This window comes from Sus scrofa, chromosome 16, assembly GCF_054392235.1.
Source record: "Sus scrofa isolate SSC_HxYL_T2T_F1_AM1 chromosome 16, Sscrofa_HxYL_maternal_Yorkshire_Landrace_v2.0, whole genome shotgun sequence".
Lineage (NCBI taxonomy): Eukaryota > Metazoa > Chordata > Mammalia > Artiodactyla > Suidae > Sus > Sus scrofa.
The window spans coordinates 23,622,098-23,643,852 of NC_139398.1; the positions used below are offsets into that span (position 1 = coordinate 23,622,098).

At 33.4% G+C, this 21,755-nt stretch overlaps 1 long non-coding RNA gene across 1 annotated transcript in view; it reads right to left on the reverse strand.

The window, feature by feature from the left end:
* The window catches only part of LOC146395466 (uncharacterized), a 231,256-nt gene that overhangs the window by 208,465 nt on the left and 1,036 nt on the right, over positions 1-21,755 (reverse strand). The gene's annotated exons all lie outside the window — the stretch shown is intronic.

The window sequence follows — 21,755 nt, forward strand, 5'->3', positions numbered from 1 at the left end:
GACAATTCCAAAGGATGATTAACAAAAATATTTATGCAAAGAATCATCATTGGAATACACATTTCTTATAATGACTACATTGGAATAAAACGTATTTGAATACAAGCACACATAAATATTTCATTGCTTTAAACTGCATCATTTTTATTTTTGGCCTTATTTTAACTAAAACCCCATAATTATATTAGTTTCTAAATATTTTTAGATCTCCATAGCAGATCCTTTTTTTTTTTTTTTTCTTTTTTGGCTGCTCCACAACATATGTAATTCTGTGCCAGGGTCAAATCCAAGCTGCAGTTGTAACCTATGACACTGCAGCAGCAACACCAGATCCTTAAACCAACTGTGCCGGTCCAGGATCAAAACTGCCTCCTGGCACTGCAGAAGCGCAAACAATCCCATTGCGCCACAGCAGGAACTGCAGACTGATTCCAGACAAGTGAATAAGGAATATGAAAAAATGACTGAGAAGAAACATCCAGAAATGGATAATCAAAATAAGGAGAACAGATGAGGAGCTAAAAGGAGTCCAGCAAACAGCACAGTTTATATGGGATGAGATGGACAGTAATGTTGAACACTCCTTAAATTGGAGAAAATTGTTACATGATACAGGGTAAGGAGTTGAATTTGAAAAATCAAAGCAACAGGGTGGTAGCTGAAGAGTTAGGAATCATTTTCCTACCTTTTTTGGCATTTATTCTGTATATTTATTTACTTGTTATTTTAGAGGGGATCACCATACAGTATTTTCATGCTACTGGGCTTGAGACAACAAAGATAAGAAGTCCAATGCTATATAGAATATAGACTGGAAAGCGGAAGTGAGAAAAAGTGATGAATTTGCAGAGCACAAGGGATATTTAGGGCAGTGAAAATATTCTGCATGACACTACAATAGTGCATATATGTCATTATACATTTGGCAAAATCTTTAAGATTTACAGGCATGAAACTTAAACTATGGGCTTTAGGTGATAATGATCCATCAATGTAGGTTCATCAATTTTAACACCTGCACCACTGAGGCATGTTGATAGTGGGGAAGGGTGTGCCTTTATCAGGGCAGAGTTTATATGGGAAATTTCTGTACTTACTTCTCAATTTTGCTGTGAATTTAAAACTTCTCAAGAAAAATAAAGTCTATGAAAAGAAATTCACTGAAAGAATATGGAACTTATTCTCATAGGTCTCTGTGTCATAAAGAATGATGATGAAAGTTTGTACATCACATACAGTAACACCAATTGCTATAAAAACACAATTTTCAGCTCTAGAATTTTCATCTGTTATCTATTTATATTTTCTCTTAAGCTTTGTGATAAGGCCTGCAACTGTTCCTCTAGGATGTCTACATCTTAATCTGCCAAACCTGGAAATATTTTGAGATGGAGAATTTCCTGGATTTTCTGGGTAGGCCCTAAATATGATCATTATTGTCCTTGAAAGGAGGAAGGTAAATGGAAATTTGATACAGTGGAGGAGGTGATGTGACCTCAGATGCAGAGGTGTGAGTGATGTGGCCAAGAGCCAAGGAATCCTGGCAGCCTCTAGAACTGAAGGCAGTAAAACAAGGATTTTCTCTGTTGCATGTAGAGGAACCAGCTCTCATAACAATTTTATTTATCCAGTAAACTGACTTCAGGCTTCTAATCCTCAAACTAAAAGATAATAAATTGATATTGTTTTAAGTCACTGAATTTATAGTAATTTGTCACCACAGTAACAGGAAACTAATACAAGTGGGCTTGACTCTTGTCTCATTATACCAACTTTTAAATTCTTCAAACACTTTATAAATATTTATATGTTAAATTCAAAATCTAAGGGCACATGGAATCACCATCTATTGGCTTTTTCCTTGATTATAAGTGATAATTTCCTATGCATTTTCATGTCCAGTGTTTTGGATGAAAATAACATGTTGATGACACTGTGATTTGTTTCCTATGGCTTACTGGATTATTGATATACTAAGCAGTGACCTTGAATGATCTCAAACTACAAAATCTGTTTCTCCTGCTATGTGCAGGAGATGATGTGTCTTCTTAGCTAATGTGACCTCTTTTGAGAATCCTCTTTGCAGGGATCTCTCCTGCAACTTCTCAAACTGCCATTAAATTAAGGATTTGGCAGACTTCAAAACTTCTTGACTGTCCCTCGGCAATTCCTTTGTTGCTAGGTCCTCCGTATACTTCTTCCCTGTATTTCTTTACAAGAAGCAAGAAAAGCTATTCGACATCTCAATCCTGGAAGGCTTCCACTTGCTGAGGTGTGTACGGCTGTTTCCTTTTTCACCAGGCTCCCTGGGGTCTCCCAAAGGAGGCCAAATTTAACAATCACCCAGGGATAAGAATAGAGATCATACTTATATTTTGGGTTTCAAACTCTCTTTGGCTCTCTCACTTTGAAAATATTCACTTTAAATGTCCAGTAGCTCAGCTGCTCTAACCTCTATTATCTGTCCCATGAGCTTCTAAGACTTTTTTCCACATGAGAAATAAAGAATCCAAATATAAACTCACAGTTCTTACCTGATATACTAGCAATCTTTCCATAGTAAATTTTTTTAAAGTTCTCCCCTCTCTTTGCTCATTTTCCAGTTACTTCAAATATACATTTTCAATATATTTTTGTAAATTTTAAGGGTCTTCTGCAGAAGTAACCACTCAATTTCTCCATGTTCTATTACCAGATAATTGCTACTAAAATTTACAGATATTTTTGATGGGGTTGATGACATATTCTTAAAATGAGGTCAAGTCTTTTGAGACTAATAAGATTATCATTACCTTGCTACCATAATGTTACAAATAAGTTATTCATTCTAAGTGTATAAGGATAAGAACATATATAGTAACTAGTGTAATCTATTCACCAGTACGAAATTCATGAACATATTTTTAAAATGTATTATTTAATCCATTTTTTTGAAAAATAATATATTTGTGAGAGGGAAAGAGTAAAACTGAATATGGCCAATAAAAACAATATCTAAAATCTTACAATTATTGTTACACCACTTCCAGGTAGATTTTACAACTCATTTTTCAGACATCTAAACTTTCTTTACAAAAGAAAGGTTACAGAGTTCCCCCATCCCCAGAAACTTAATCTGCTGCATGTCCCCTGACTCACTCATTCAGTCAATTACTCTCGGTCGAAAGTCACTATGGGAAGACTTCCCACTAGCATCCAGATGCTATGGTTATATTTATCTTCTTCACATCTAACCACACAAGAATACTTTTTACTTTCCTACTGTTAATTCAAAAGTTTTCAAGCTGTGGCATACTAAATGCCTTGGAGAATGAGGAAATGTGAATAGTCCTAAAGCTGTATTTCATGAACTTGTAGTGTTAAATCAATTGTGGTTATATAAGTCACTTAATCTACTTATCAGTACAGAATTTTACATATTTCAAAAATAATACTTTTCCTAGATTCAAACAATTAAAATTCAATTCAAAAAGATATTACTATAAGGAGTTCCCTGATGGTTAAGGACTTGGTATTATTACTGCTGTGGCTCAGGTGGGTTTGTTCCCTGGCCCAGGAACTTCCACATGCCACAGGTGAGGCCAAATAAACAAAAGAGAGGAATGTTTCTATATAAAAATATATATATAAATTAAGACAAAACAAACCAATTGCTTTATACTCTTGGACACATAATTTTAGATAAATGAAGGAGATAAATGATAAGTTAATATAGCTGATAATAGACAATAAATTTAATCACTTATCACTGGGGTTATATGGGTAGATTAGTGGCATATTTGGTATTTGCAGTCACACAAGAAATAGAGTAAGTTCTACTTAAAATAAGGAAACAGACATCTGTTATCATCCCAAATAGACAAACTTTTTCCAATTACTGTGTTTGAAACTCAAAAAGAGATGGAATAAAGCAACTGGCTGATGTCCTTGAGGCTTAAGGTCTTTATTTAAAATGAAAATCAATAAACTACTGTTCCTCTTCTTTCAATTTTAAGCTCTTTCATTTTGATTCCTTTAGTTCATAAAATAGTATGGAGCTTCAAAACCACAATGCAGAAAATATTAAAATGACATGATTTAAAAATGTTATTTGCTCTCAACATTTTATACATTTGACTTCCGTTTTATATGAAACTCATATCACTAGATCTAGAATTATAATAGATATTATAATTATTTTACTCAACTAATCATAATTTTAACCAAATAGTAATAGATTAGAAACTAGTCACTTTATAACTATGTACACACTGTACATGGAATTAAAACAGGATTAACTTTGCTATTACAATTAAGTTTACTAATTGTAATTTCAACACTGCTATATCTTTAAATTTTCATCAGATAATCTGAAAATTCTAATATCATTGGAAATTTCACACAAATCTCCCATGCTCCCTCTTACTACATCTGCTTCAAGAAAAAAGTACTTTCAAGCCATATAGGTATTTTAACTTGTACTTCATAGTCCATATTTCTAAATAGTTTTGTTTTCCACTAAATTTCATATTTAACATTTTTTCTATTATTATGAGAGAGACAGTTTTAGCTTAAATGGTTTGAGTCCACTTCTTTTTCATTCATATTAAATTCTAAAGTACTAAAGAACTGATTAGAAGTTCCCATCTTGGCTCAATGGGTTGTAAACCCAACTAGCATCCATGAAGATGTGGGTTTGATCCTGGCCTCACTCAGTTGGTTAAGGATCAGGTGTTGCACTGAGCAGTGGTCACAGAGGAGAGGCTTGGATCCAGCACTGCTGCGGCTGTGATGCCTGGCAGCTGTAGCTCCAATTTACCCCCTGGCCTGGGAACTTCCATATTATGTTGCAGGTATGGCCCTAGGAGAAAAGGAAAACAAAACAACTGATTCCAATTTCTGCCTCTGCGTGCACCCAGGCACACATTAGGAGTGCTGAGGGTATACAGCTGGTCTTCAATGTAAGTCATTTTGTCACTCTGTCAGGTTCTTTGCAAATGAAGAAGGGATTTACAGAAGGGATTATGTAGTTAAAATTTTGGATGAAAGTCTGGAGGAAGAGAAGGCAGACAGATAGTGTGGACTGTTTAGTTAAAGGGTAGATAATGACACCTAAAAGAGAGATGAGGATATCACTCCTGCTATTACAACTAATTTGCACATCTATGATGATTCTGATTAGATACTTTGCCCTGGATCATGATGCCACAACCTTTCTCAACAGTTATATTTTACAACACTGTCTCTCCAGCATCAGCTCCAGAAAGATAATTTTCACCCATTTCTTTGTTTCAAAATTTAATAAACTGAAGTTAAATTTCAACTCAGAACCTTATCTACAAAAAGACTATTAGGAACGTATTTTATAATCCTATAAGAAGAGAGACAGTATACCATATTTTACATGGGTGATTTTCTACTACTGGAAACTCAAGTTGTCATTACTTATTGGTCTTTTATTTTGATCCAGTTAGATCATCATAGCAATATTCTCCAATCTCCTGCCTATGAAATTTAGGCCTTCTGTGGATAAGAGAACTTATTTCCTCATGTTTCAAAGGTATTTCATTCCTGTTTTCTTTGTGGCACATTACCACTGTCATTCTCAGAGGCTTCAGCTATTTCAGAGAATAGAATTTTGTTTGGCTTAGTAGAGTTTTTCCTCACTCAATTTAGAATGTGAGTATAAGTATCAACTCTGATGTTCTTTCAAATTATCCTTTTCCACCACCACACTCTTCTTATCTGCATTTTCTGTGGAGCATCATGACTCCAGTTGTTGAAACATGACTTAGTTCCATGTTTAAAACTGTTCACACACTCAGAGACCTGATTAAGCATCATCATCTCATTGTTATTTGTTCTTTCTCCTTCCATTTTTTTAATCATCATCTAGTATGATTTGGGGACATAACCCTAATTTTCATCATATATGGAACAATATTTCATTTTCTGTTATGCTTTGTTTTAAGGTGGCTTGAATGAGGAAAAAGCTATATAAAATTTCTGCTTTGCCATTTTGAACTCAGATATATTCAAAATTTCTTCTTGATGAAACAACCACTCTATAAAAATAGTGAGTGAATCAGTAATAGAGAGGTGAAATATAAATTCGAAGCAATCCACATACACTTGCAGAATCAGTTAAGTTGTATTTTTCACTCAGTGCTAGTCATAGCCCCCCAAAAGAAGGGTGCATTATTTTTAACAACTTCAACAGGAGAATTTTTAATAAAATATTATTTAATTTTATTGTTGATAATATGCCTAAAATGTCAGGCTGTGTTTTAATTTTTAACATGAACGTTTAAATTTGCTTAATTTTTAGAGCTGAGATTTACTGCTTTTTAATATACATATACACACTATATGATAAGTAAAAATATGTTTACCATAAGCTTTTAATTTTTATTATTTTATAATGTGACTGACAGGAATCTAGGGTATTACAAAAACATTACTTTATAATAAAATGGAAATAACCAACTGAGCAAAAAGGTATTACTGGCATTTAAGATTTGATAATACCATTACACTAAATGTGAATATTACTGTCAGCAGCATAATATTTAAAATATCATTTTTAGGTTGTTGCCACAAGAGCTATTAATATCTAGTAAATAAAAGTGTAATGATTTTTATTTATAGAGTACTATGGGATAATATTGGTAGCAACTTTCATTAAATCTCTTCATAATTGATATATACTTGATTTCCATGGTTTATAAAGTAATAAGTGCCTTTTCCCACAGTTTCTCTCACCATTTTCTAACTACCCTTTACACTGGTGGAAAAGATACCAAACCAAAGAGGTAAATGGGATTTGAGTTAAATGATGAAGTCATAATTTTTGGGGGGGTATGTTCCCCATGTGTGACAACGCCTACTTCTTTTAGCATGACCAGGACTTTGTAATTATTTAGAGGTAAGTGTCATTACATAAAAACACAAACTATAAATTTTTAATTTCCAAAAGAAAATCTTAGATATAAAAAGTATATCTTAGTTTTTTCATAATATTTTTGAAATATTTGATTTATTAATTTCAGTGGTCTTTTAATGAATTTAAATAATTTAAAATTTTGTTACAAATACTCCAATTATCTTAATGAGAATTATTATTTTGTTTTAATTATTAAGGTGCTATAGTAGAGCTCAAAATCATTTATATAATGTGTATTATACACACTAATATAGAAAGGAGGTAAGTAATACAAATATCCTTGAACCAATGAAACCAATTACAGTTTTTAAATCAACATCCTTTTTTAAAGTTGTCTTTAATGATTTTATCCAATAGGTAGAATTTGCAATTCAATTTGAAATTCAGAGTTCGCCATTTTGCATGTAGTCCATTTACCCCTTCCTAAAACTTTAATCAAAGGGTTTAACTCTTAAAGAATTTTGGATTACAAGAACCAAACTCATCTTCAAATCATTTCATTGCTTTATTGTTCCCCTTCATTTAATTAGATTCCCCGGAGTTTAATTAGGTTTAAAGCATAGTGATTATAGGAAGACTACACTGGTTTAACGCACACATTCTCCCAAGTGGTCTTTATAAATTCCCCAACTTTATTTAGTGGATATTCAATCACCTTGCTAATTACTGGAAGAAAACAGCTCAAAGCACATTCCCTACTGATGGTTGGTTAGTCTATTATCCTATTATAGAATACAGCATAATTAAGCTAAGAAGTTTGTAAAGCTTACAACATAATTATTATTCAATGTTTTTAAGGAAATACAGTAATATCCTACTCATCTTGTACTTATATTCTTGTCCAAGAATATAATCCATCTAATTGCTATTATATTTTCAGAAAATCAAATATAAACAAGTAAATTGAAATAATCTAAATAGATTACAAAATCATAATTACTTCATGAAGCCTCTACACCTAGGGAATCTATTTTTTCATATCTCAAATATACATGAAAAAGTTTAATTTCATGTCTCAATTTTTTTCATTGAAGATAGTTTGGAGAGTATTAATTGTATGAATAGGCAAATTAAAAAAACTCACAAACTGAAAAAATTTTGATTTTTACACAGGCAATTTTTTAACCATTTTCTATTGCATTTGGTTCTGTTTACTTATTTTTGCCTTTCTTTTTGTGAAATCATGCATATATGTCATAAGTATTAAGAGAATTACCTGTCATGTAACAAATGATTATATTTAAAAAAAATAAATATATGTCCTAACAGTAAACACAGTATAAAAATTAACTCTAATAAAAGAATAAAATATCAAATGAAAACTTTAAATCTACAAGAAAAACAAGATAGTACATGCTTTGATTTTCAAATTTTATTTTATTCTTCTCTAATACACATACCTCCCAATAAAAACCTTATATATTGACTTTTTCTTCAATCTATGATCACTAATAATACAGGACATTTTTCTAAAAACATATGCATTATTTACTATTTTATTATAGTTTTGTAGTTGTATATATAGGGTATAGATAATATTTGAAAGAAAATTTTTGAGGCTTCCTCTGTTTAATAATAGGATTTAACTGGTAAATCTTGTTTGAGAGCTAGAAAATGACTAATCCAAATTTCTGACTGCCAAAGTACATAATATTCAATAAATCAGACTTGTCTATATTTGCTCAACTTTTTCATAACTACTAAACTTTATAAACTAAATCTATTAATTGGGATTTTGTAGTTCTCTTTCTCTCTCAGCTGTGTGCATATGTGTTCATGTGTGAATTTCACGTATTTTATGAATTTATACTTAAGTTTTATAATGTTAAAATTTTAATATTTTCTATGTGAAAATTTAATATTAAATAATTTTTTTTTTACCAAACTGAACTGGGGATCCCTTGTCCAATGCATAGCAAATCTAATTGACTGACACTGCATTCTTGTGAGTGAAAGTACTGTATTTATTGCAGGGTGCCAAGTAAGTAGAATGGACGGCTGGTGCTCAAATGACCCAGACTTCTTCATGGTTTTCAGGGTGGGATTTTTAAAGACAGCGCTGGGAGTGTAGGTTACAGATCACCTGGAACATGGTTTTCTGATTGGTTAGTGATAAAGTAACAAAATGAGGTTCAAGGGTCAGCATTATCAGTGTTCCGGCTCCAACTGGTCTGGGGTCTACATGCTTGAGGTCAGCAGTTTACATCTAGTGTGATCTGGTATCTGTAACAGCAACAACTTAGGAATGTGCATAAGACCTTTGCGTTTTTCAAAAGGAATTGGGAGTCTCTGTGACTCTGCTATGGAGGCTGATTTATAAACTGAACTATTACCAATCAATAGCTTATCTTTTGTTCTCATGACAATGCTGGATCCATAACCTACTGAGCAGGGCCAGGAATCAAACCCATATCCTCAATAATACTAGTTGGGTTCATTAACACTGAGCCGCAACAGGAATTCCGATATTCATATTTTTTAAGTCACTAACCCTTGACCACCCTTTGATACTCCTGGGAGACTTAGGAAACTAAAGCAAAAATCTTTTGCTTCAAAAGACAGAGACACGAAGGTTTGTGTAAAATTTCATTTTCTTCTGTGTAATTATTATGTTTTTTGCCAACTCCTTCAATTCTATCCAAAGTAAAGTAGCAGATTTACTCTACCATTAAATAACAAAAAAGTGAACTAAATATGAAATAACAGTCATTGGACATTGCATATCAGGCAATGCAGAACCATAAGCCCTGATGCAGGAGAAAGAAACTAGGTGAGGTCTATGATTGCTCAAGTCTACTTCTCAAAAACAATTTATAGGTTAAGTCAAAAGAAGATTTACTAAAAGCAACCCTAATAGTCTCTCTTGGTTAAGATGAAGATGGGAATCAGGGAGGGGATTGGGGAGGTACAGTATCTTATTATGGAGGTAAGGCAAAATTCGACAGATAAAAAGCTGCTCTGCAAAACAAGTCTTGAAACAATAAGAGAATTTTCATGTAATTAATTTCATTGCAGAACAAAACTCTTGAAATTATAGAAATACAAAAATATTTAGCATCCAAAACTTCAAATTCAGAATGGCTAACATCCAATCAAAATTACCAAGATGATAAAATTTTGAAGATATGAAAAATATTGATTATAAAATTAAATCCATAGTAACAGAACTAGAAATGACAAGTTATAGGATTATTAGACAAGGACATTCAATACATTCCATATTTTCAAGAAAGTCAACAAAAATCAGCAGGCTAAGAAGATCTATGTAAGATATATAAAACACAAAAACTGAACACCTAGAGATAAATAATACAATGTGTGAGGTAAAAAAAAAAAAATAGACTGGATGTGATTAATAGCAGATACTGCACCAGAAGATCTAGCAGTAGACACTATCTACAATCAAACAATGGAAAAACACTGAAAAGAAATTTAATGAAGTGCTCATTAACTGTTGGACAAATTTAAGTGAACAAATGTCTGAATAAGAGAAATTCTGAAAGATAGGGTAGGATGGAAAATATTTGAAACCTAGCTAAAACTATTTTAAATTTAATGAAACTATAAATCCACATATCCAAAAAGCTCAACCAACCCCGAGCATGAGAAACATGAAGAAAATTTCAACAAGGACTATAATAATCAAATTGCTAAAAACTAGTGTTAGTAAGAAAATCTTACAAGAAGACATAGAAAATAAAAGACACATTAGATACAGAGGGACATTATAGAGATGAAAGCATTCTTCTAGTTGGAAACCAGGCAAGACAGAAGATAGTAAAAGGACATCTTAAAACATGGAAAGACAAAAACCCCCAACTTAAAAATCTCATGGAAATATCATTCTACAACAAAGGCAAAATAGATGATTGTCAGGAGACGAGCACTAAAAGTCCTATTAAAGGAATTCCTAAAAGAAGAACAATGACATGAAATGAAAATCTTATTCTACACAAAAGATTAGGAGCACTAGAAATGGCAAATATATAAGTAGATATAAAAGATATTTTACTTACCACTTGTATCATTTTAAAATATAAATAGTAAAACAACAACAAAAACAACAAAAATAAAACCTGTTACCTTAGAAGGCTACCAGGCATCTAATTATTTCAGTGCTAATAGAAAATAAAGAAGTCTTTGGGAGTTCTCTTATGTCCCAGAGGGTTAAGGATCTGGCATTGTCATTGCAGTGTCTTGGGCCAATCCTGGTCTGGGAACTTCCGAACCTCCACATGTTTTAGGCACGGCCAAACAAAACAAAACAAACAAAACTCTTTTGGGAAAAAAGACAATCTAGTTTATTTATGGAAATACTAGAAAAATACTTTAATGAAAACCAAATTGATCTCAGAAGGCAGAATTTGTATTTAAAGATATATGATGTAACTTCTTGGTATACAGAAGTATTCATTCATTATAAAATTATAAAAAATAATACTAATTAGAAAACAAACTATATACTGAGTCAGATATGGTATTCTATACTACTACTCAATAAATAATGGAAATTCTATTCACTCATTTATTATTTGAGTAAATATTAATAATGATTACATAATGGTAAAACAAAAACAAATGTTTCCACTTCGTGCATCTTCTAGCAAGAGAAGATAGAATAAATTCTAACATACTAGTGTATAGAAGAAAGATAATTTATTCATAAATGATATGGAGAAAAGCAGAGGGGGTAATGATTATTAAAGAAAAAAAAAATAGCAGGCATAGGAAGATCAGAGAAGCCTCGCTGGAGAAGTGACATTTGGGCAGAGCTTTGAAAAAAGAGTTGGGTTAAGCTCTGGAGAAATAAGATGAGCTTTTCGAACAAAAGGAATACGAAATGCAGAGATCCTAAAGAGTGAGTGGAGAAAAAGTGCAAGATTGTGGAGACAGAGGTAATCAAGGTACAGTTGAGATTCAGTAGTTTGAGTTGTAGGGGTTGGGGAGTGGGGAAGGAGGGATACAGCAAGCCCTACTGATCACAATAAGGATTTCGAGCTTTACTTTGAGTGAAATGAATAATATTTGAACACTCTGATCTGAATTATTATGATCTGATTTATGTGAATAGTGTCACTGTTTTTGCCAGTAAAGAAATCTGAATGACTGCAATACTCTGGGGACTGTTCTGGGCTCTAGGAATGCATTCCAGTCAGGGTTGTGATGACAGCTACTGCTGCCATGGCTTCCACTTGAGCAGGGCAGTCACTGACAAAATTTCCACCCAGTCCAGAGGGATCAGAGATTGGAACGTGGGCCATAAATGTCTTAATCCTCCTTTCCATTAAGACTCCAATCTTCTCCCAAGGCTTCCCATTTTTTTAGTCAAACATAGTTATAAGCCAGAGAGCAGGGGTGATAGAATGAAAATAAGTTTTGGAGGGAATGAAATGGAGCAGAGATGAAGGATGGTAGATCTGGAAGAGCAAGTGAAATTATCTGGCATAGTTACTACTGTCTGTTTCCTTTCATGATACCTGAACCACAAAACCATTATAAACCACTATATTCTCAGGCCCAAAGACTATGTACAATAAATTGGTCCTGCCAGACATCTCGGGTTTCTGTGCTTGACACTGTGCTCTTCCTGCGCATCTACCCAAACCCCTACTGTTTTTTGAGAGACAGTAAAAGTACTATTTCATTTGAAGTTTCCCTAACTTCTCTTTCTTCCTTTTTTCCTTCTCTACATCATCCAAGAAGTTTCTATGTGGAAACAGGATAGATTTTTGTTCTATTTTTAAATATAGTCTCACATCTCCATTTTATTATGTACCTTCTAACATGCTGTAGGATATTTCTTTAAAGGAAATCTAATTTGCAGCCTCTTTCTAAACACTTTAGGAAGTGAAACAAATGTATATTAATCTCTGAATTTTCCGGACCTAGAACAGTTAATTAAGTATAGTAGAGGCTCATTAGATATCTAGTGGTTTATGTATTAATGAAATGAACAAATGGATGAGTGAATCTGTATAAAATATTATTATAAAAAAATCTATGGACTTCATATATCCATATCCAACTCGATTCTGTTTATTATATTCTTGCTATGTTCTTCTAGAGACTTTAGCAACCTAACATATTGCCAAGAGATTTCAACTCCATTCTTTACCTGCAGAACATTTAGTTTGCCTCTTTAGTTGATGTTCCTGTCTCTTTGCCCTGGTTCTTCCCATGTGATTATGAGACGGCTTTTAGGGAATATGGTATGATCGATTGTATTTATTCTACACAGCAAGTATCCTCCTACATATGTCACTACCTGAGGAAAAGCCAAGTGACTAAAATAGGCACAAACATTTTTATTCTAAAAAAAAATCACGAAATATAGTGGAAAAAATGGAACAGAAATTACATGTGAAGATAAGGCAATACAAATTTTTGACAATGCTACCAGTAAATGAAATAAATGAAGCATTTACAGTATAAATTTGTCATAGTCTAGAATATTGCCACCAAAAGAATTACATGTGACAAAGGTTATTCATATTATCTATTCTCAGATACCAAACCAAATCTAAATTGATCTAATTAGAGAAAACAACCTTTATAGTCAATAAAGTCAAATATTTAGTAAGCTACCAGGTTTTCATTATCCAAATGCATGGATATGTCAATATTTACAGTTCTTTACAGCTAAAAATATTTGGAAGGGAAATAAAATAAGGGGCTATTACTCAAAGTCACTTTACTGACTGTATAAAGGTTAACTTATAATAGTTCTGCTAAAAGAAAAAGCTTTTATTATATTCTGTTGACAAACCTTTATTTCAAATTTTATATTACATTCTGTGAAAAATTTAGAATAATGATTCCATTGCAAAAATTTTAATATAACTTCTATACTGTAAGTTAAATATTCATATTATATAATTGGACCCCAAGACAGATTTGATTTTGACTAGACACTAACACACCAACTCTGAAATTTGAATATTAGTTTCTTCACTCTTCAGAGAGGGAAATAAAAAAAAAAAGTTTGTAGTTCCTATCTCATAGAGTCAGCATTTAAATTAAACATAATATTTGGTTTCTACTAATTTAATGATTAATAAATATTAAACATATGATAAATGTGTATTTTTTTCAAGATAATTTCTCCAAATGGGACTTGAATTACATTTTTTTAGATTTATATATCCTTTACTATTTTAGACATCTTTCTAAGCCTGATAGTTGCATTATTTTAGTTTCCTTTTCTCCATTTTCAAACATAAGCCCAAAAGTTAAAAACTTAGTTCGAGTGAAAAATATAGGTTTATAGTTAAATTATATGCATCCTATATTTGTAATAGGGAATAACAAATCTGACTCCGTATTGGATCTATTTCTTTTACCTTTGTATTCTATTGTTTTTGCTACAAGAATGTTGCCTATAACCTAAAATATACAGGCTAGTCCATTCTCAAGGATCTGACTTTTAAAGGTATAACACTTTTCTATTCATACAGAGATAAAAAGTTGAAGAACACAGAATAACATTTGTCTTGGAGGATTATAGGAACACTGTGATGGGACCCTATGTGGACAGCTACAAGAATGAAGGACTCCAATATCAAGAAGTTTGCAGCAACCAATCATACCTCCTTCCCATTTTAGTACAAAAGAAGCCTGAAACCTAACTGGAAAAAGAAGGTTCTTTAGAACACTAGTCCGCCGTCTTCTCAGTCTGCTATATATTGCCAAATAAAGTCACTGATACGTCTCTGTTTTGCTTGTATTGAAGTGAGCAGTAAGAGCTTGGACTGAGTAACATATTAACTTAAAAATCTACTTCTAAAACTGTTATTAAGTAATAGCGATTGGTTTACAGCATATTTCAAATTGCCATTACCAATATTAATTGGTAATTATGCTGCATTTAATAAAAACAATCACTACATGTAGTAAGCACATCAATACTATGTAAGTAGAGCATCAACAAAGGAAGTTATTTTAAATACTGCTATTACATACATCACACGTCCATAGAGTTAAGTCTCCTGATAATACTAACCTCATTTGTAAGGACTCAGTGTATAACTCTCTTTCCCACATTACATAACACCGAGATGTTGAACCATCTCCACTCTATGAGTCACACGAATGGAGGGTCATCATTCCTATTTTAAACTAGGGGAAAAAAATGAAAGTCAGAAATAGAAAACAGAAATGATAGTGAATCCTTATGGGACATGCACTGCTCTATGTGTTTAGTGCTTGTGACGACCCTCTTGAGGTGGTTACTATTATTATACCCTTTGCTGATAAAGGAATTATAACAGGCAGATTGACTGAACTTCTTAAGCTCAAACAGCTTTTGCATTATCAGTGTATGGCTTCAAACTCAGACAGTCTAACTTTAATTTCTATCCTTTTAACTTGCACTTTTTTGGCCGCACTCACAGCATGCAGATGTTCCCCGGCCAGAGATTGAACCCAAGCCACTGCAGTAACAACATAGGATCCTTAACCTGCTGAGCCACCAGGGAATTCCTAACTTGCATCTTTTAACATAACTTAGTGTTTGACCATTGCCCAACCCCCAACATTTATATTGTTTCCTTTATTTTTACTACTACTTTTTAATAAGCAAATTCAAAGTTCTAATACTTTTGACTTAAGCATTTATAAATTGAGCATATGGCATACAGCTGCAGTGGTAATATGGAATCAAATGCTTTCTTAGTGACTGCAATAGAACAGCCAAATGCCAGTGAAGTAAAGGGGTGGATAGTGATTTTAAAGATAAATGCTTACTGTGTAGAGTACTTACCCAAAGACTGCAGAGGAAGTGCCTACATGTATGAATGTTGGAGGCATTGATTAAAAAAAGCACAAGCTAGATTACCTTTAGATTCCAGGAATGCACTTCTAAGCTTTTATGTAAAGATGTGGCCACAGGACAAAACTGCTTTCCTTCAAACTAAACCAAGAATACGTGGAATAGCTTCAACCACTTCCTCTAACAGGGAGAAAGGAGAGTGCTCCTGGGAAATGGGCAAGGTGAGAGATCTGACAAGTTACAGAGCAACAGGTAACAGAAATTGCCATTATGTGTGCACAGGTCATCAGGAGGCTGAATAAGGTAATTTCCATGCCATGCCTATCTCAAAAACTACCTGCAGGTTGAGACACTGCCTCACCAAACAAGCTGCAATTGAATCTATCATACTTTCTCATGCTCCAATTCACTTGAAAACGATGATTTGGGAGCTTCACAATTGAATCAGCTACAAATGAAGGGCTCTGGGACACAAACCTTTCCTGACCCTACCCAGGGAATTTTATATCAACTCTGGAATTTATATCCTCTCACACAAGACAGGTAGGGAAAAAGTGTTGGGTACTTAAAGTAAAACAAGGTTCAGGCACAGTCATCCTAGAGAGCAGATAAAAATGGCACGATATATTTAAATTGTTTTATGCCAATATCAGTGCCCCTTCCCACTGCAGAGATTTTCTATGATACAAAAAATGTTAAGTCCTTAGGTTTGGGAATATATCTTTATCTTTCTGATGAAATTATTTCCCTGCACTGGTAATAGAGATTGAAGTGGGGTTGATTCCACTTCTTATTACTCAGAGATGATGATAAGAACAAATTCTAATAGGGTAGCTTTTTACTGTTTCCGTCTGGTAAGTACTGGATACCTAGACACCCTCCTTCACATTCTATAAGCCTATACCTGTTGAAGGATAACTTCTGAGCAGAGGTACAAGCCTTCAGTTTTCATTTTCCTGCCTGAAGTTGTACACATGCAACAATTTTTTGGAAAATTTACAATAACCATAAAGAAAAATAGGAAATTACAGGTAACATTTCAAGCTATTTGCCAGATTATGAGTTACAAACCTGGGAAAAAAATTTAAGATAGTTTTTAAGTGATATTCTACCTTAAATCCATAAAGAGATCTATACAGATAACATTGAACAAAACAAATAATTCATGGCATACTATGGAATTATATTTTTGGCATCATATCTAAATTTCCCCAATTATTAATCATTCTTAATTGTGGTGGTGCAAAAGATATTGCCATAATACACATGTATGGGAGTTCCTGCTGTGGCACTGTGGGTTAATGATCCAGCTTGTGTCCGTGGAGGCGCGGGTTCCATCCCCAGCCCTGCACAGTGGGTTAAGGGCCCAGCATTGCTGCAGCTGTGGTGTAGGCTGCACTTCCAGGTTGGATTCCATCCCTGGTCTGGGAACTTACATATGCTATGGGTGCGGCCGAAAAAGAAAAAAAAAAAAACAAAACACATGTGTGATGTCTCCTACACTCCTAACAACACCAAAATTTCCATAAGTATGCTATGCTAGGAATCTAAAAGTGGGTTATTTTCCAGCATGACCCTGGTTTTCATTACTTGATGTTAGTATTATTATCCAAGATATATGACTGGTAGAATACAGATAAAAGCTGCCATCATATGTCACCTGAGCTGTATCAATTTGAAAGTATCAAAGGGAGCACTGAGCTACCAGGCTTTGAGGTGTTAATTAGGACAATAAGCCAAACTGAAAGTAACAACCAAGCCTTTATTCACTCACTGAAATAATGCCAGCAAGAGGCCAATATATAAGGTGCTAGTTCCTTCAATGATCCATTTTCCCCCACAGATCAGAGAGTTTGATGGATCAGTGCATATGGATGGGGGCAAAGGACTGATTCCTTGACCATCTGAGTCCTGTCTGAGATTACAGGGGTGACTTGTCACATCTCATTATTTTGCAGGCTATATCATGGCTCTTCACAGGGTGGTCATGGCCTGGTTTCAAAGTGCAGCAAGAAATGATGTGCCAAGGAAGAATTAAATGCCTTTAAAGATTTTGTTTGGTTCATGTTTGGTCACTCACTGAAGAAAACTCTTTGTGGTAATCCAAAATTAAGAGGTAAAGAAAAAAATCCTATGTTTTGATGGAAGAGGAAAATTTGTGGCAATTTTTTTTACCTACCAAAACGGCAACAGAGCAACTCCTAGAAGGCAGTGAAAAAGCAAATTTGACCAAGAGGAAGAGAGAAAATACCAGAAGTTAATAAGCACCCTTGTTTGTCACCAGCAGAGAAGTGATATTACATAGAACCTATGCCTAAGACTATACTTTATAATTCCAGGTGAGTATAATTTTGTTTATGCAGAAGGAGAAAATCAACAATTCTCCTCACTGTCAGGTAAGAGCCTTCTCTCAATAATCACCTACATATACCTTGAGTTCATGAATCAAAAGGAAATAGCTTAAATCCTGAGATTATGCTAAACTCCACAATCTTAAAGCTTAAGAACCCAACTCTCTTTAAAAAACAGGTATATATAAAGCACTGGTATCTTAGGTATTTATACTTTACTCTGAGAATCAGTGGAGGTATAAAAGCTATAATCATAATATCAGTTATTGGGTTTGGTTGAATGTGAGTAAAATATACTTTTATATTTTCTTTGCAGAATAATAACACAAACTAAAAAATTAGTAGGATTACATGATATGAAAAAAAAATAATTCTGATTCCTCATCCTTTGAAAAGCTGAATAGGAAAAACTGAGCATGTTGTTTTAGGTATAGCACCTTGTCACTTAGTCCTGTCTTTAATAACCATCAAATATTACTACATTGCAGCAGAAATGACAACTGCATTTCTCTTTCATTTTTGAAAATTGGTTCAGCATTTTCTTATCTATGTGGTCATTTCCACTCATAAAGTTTATATATTCTATTCATAAAGTTAATAGCTTTAACTTAAATGATACAAAGGACTAGAACTGGAAGGCATTAGAAAACCTCACATTAAGTGTTTTCTGTGCTTTTGCTTTCTCCCATATGATATGAGGATATTTCTCCACCTCTTCACACTTTATAAATGCTATCTGACTTAGTCTGCTAAGTGAAGTATGAGCAGAATTGATGTGTGTCCCCTCTTGGCTGAAAGGGTGATAGGCAGTGCCTGGGCTGCCACATTCCTATAGCTCGTGGAAGCGTTGTAGAGATGAAATGTCTTTTATACTGGTTACTTAACAACTATAGTGATCAAAGACACTTGCTACCCTTCCTCTTCCTGCAGCAACCTTTACACAGATATTTAGTATGCTATAGCACTAAATTTTCTGGTAACTCCCTAGAATTTTAAAGTGGTTTGTTAGCACAGAAATCACAGTCCAGATTAACTCAGACATGGATACTTAAAAGTCAGGTGTTACTGTAACAACACTAGTTGGCTAAGAAACTCTTTAAGTCTTGATATAATGCATGATTTGACATTTGGTAAAACTGTCACCAGTGATAACTAGGAAAGAAGGCAATGTACTCAATAAATTGGGTAGACCAAATGATACTGGAAAGTAGGAAATTATTAATGTGTTTTATCCTGTGCCTGTCAAGGTACTACAAGAAGGAGCTATGTACTCAAAATAATTGGGTTGTTTATAAGTAGGAAGTGAGACCAGAGAGTGTGCACAGAATTTAGGAGTTGTGGAACAAGAAGCAGCACAATACCTCTCTACAAAAATCAGTAAAATATAAAACTGAATGATTTTTGGAGAATCTGATTCATAGGCAAGGATTTAATGAACAGCATGACGTTTACACACACTAAATTGTCCATAATGATTGTGGTAGAATATTCAATTATTTATTTGAAAAAATATGGCTCACATAAAAGTGATTTTAAAAGTGTGATTCTTCTATGGATGTCTGAAAGACCCAATTATCTAAAATTTTATCTAAAACATAAAATACTTAGAAAGTAGTTCTGGCAAACACTTGAGGGTATGGCTATTGGCTCTTAGGACAGATTAGAATCAAATAAGTTGTTGATAAAGTTTTTAACAAATTTAAAGTGATTTTGTAAAGAAAAATATTGAAACTATGAAGCAAACAAAAAACAAATAAAACCAAAAAAAAACCCCAAACAAATGAAAATCATCTATGAATGTTTAACTCTAAAAAAAAAAAAGAAAGAAAGAAAGAAAGAAAGAAAGAAAGAAAGAAAGAAAGAAAAAAAAAAATTGTTGGACGCAAAGCACCTAGAAGCAGAAAGTAGGCTGGAGAAACCTATTTAGAAAACAGGAAGGTCCTATTCTCCAATGTCTACTGAATATGGGTTTAATGTGGATAGAAAATAAAGAATTCCTCAGAGGATGGAGTCAAGAGTACAGAAGGAAAAGACTAGAGAGTCTTCTCCAGAAAGCAGAATTGAACTTAAACAAGGAATGTTCAATTACAAGGCCCCAAAACAACATCCCCCCTCTAGGATTTCAGTTTTCTATGAATCAATAAATGCGATGTGTCCTATTCCTATTCTTTTTTTTTTTAATTGTATTTTTGTATTTGGAAGGGAAGCAGATACTTCTTTTTTGTTTATGTGTATCCAAGTCAAAAAGAGCCACCTTAACTCAACATCAAAAAAAACCAAGCCACTTGATTAAAATATGGGCAGAGGATCTGAATAAACACTTTTCCAAGGAAAAGATACAGAGGCCAACAGAAGAGATGTTCAACCTCACTAGTTATCAAGGAAATGCAAATAATGACCACAAGGATATATCAATGGACACCTGTAGGAATGACTATTATCCAGAAGCCAACAAGTAACAAGTGTTGGCCAGGAAATAAAGAAAAGAGAACTCTCATGCACTGTTATTAAGAATGTAAACTGGCACAGCAGTTATGGAAAATAGTATGGTGATTCTTCAAAAAATTAAAAATAGAACTACCATATGACCCAGAAAGTCCAAGCCTGAGAGTATTTATCTGAAGAAAACAAAAACACTAAATAGAAAAGATATTTGAATGCCATGTTCACTGCAACATTATTTACAATAGCCAAGATACAGAAGCAACATAAGTGCTCATAGATAGCTGAATGGACAGAAAAGATACTGTATACGTGTGTGTGCATGTGTGCATACACACACAAACGCACGCACAATGGATGTTATTTAGCCATACAAAGAATAAAATCTTGCCATTTTTGACAACAGGGATAGAACTAGAGGGTATAATGCTAAATGAAATAAGTCACACAGAGAAGACAGATATTGTACAATTTTGCTTATATTGAGAATCTTAAATAAATAAACATAGCAAAACAGAGTTATATAGACAAACAGGTAGGTGCCAGAAGGGAGAGGTGGAGGAAAGACATAGGTGAAGGAGATTAGGAGATACAAACTTTCAGTTGCGAAATAAAGTGAGTCACATATTTGAAAGTACAAGTGAAGAGTATAATCAATAACTATGTAACATCTTTACATGGTGACAGGTAGTAATTAGACATTATGGTGATCATTTTGAAATGTACAGAAATATGGAATCACTATGCTATGTAACAGGAACTAGTGTAGTGTTGTTGATTAACTATATTTCAAAAAGAAAAACAAATAAACTCAGAAATAAAAAAAGATCAGATTTGTGGTTACAAGAGGTGGGAGTTGGAGGGGGATTAGATAAAAGTAGTTGAAGGTACAGACTTTTATAAGTATTAAGGATATAATGTTCAACATGACAAATGTAACTAATACTGCTATATGTTATATATAAAAGTTGTTAAGAGTAAATCCTAAGAGTTCTCATCATAAGAAAAAAATCATTTTAAAGTTTGTATCTATATAAAGATAATTGATGTTCACTAAACTACTGTGATAATCATTTCACGATGTTAAGTCAAATCATTATGCTGTATGCCTCAAACACATAGAATGCTGGCACTGTATGTCAATTTTATCTCAAAAGAACTGGAAGAAAAAGCAAATCTCACAAGAAAGAAGAGCTCCATCAAAACACAATATATAATTTTCCTTAATATAAAAACTATGTACCTCATCTGAGTTTGGCGATCAAAGTGGATG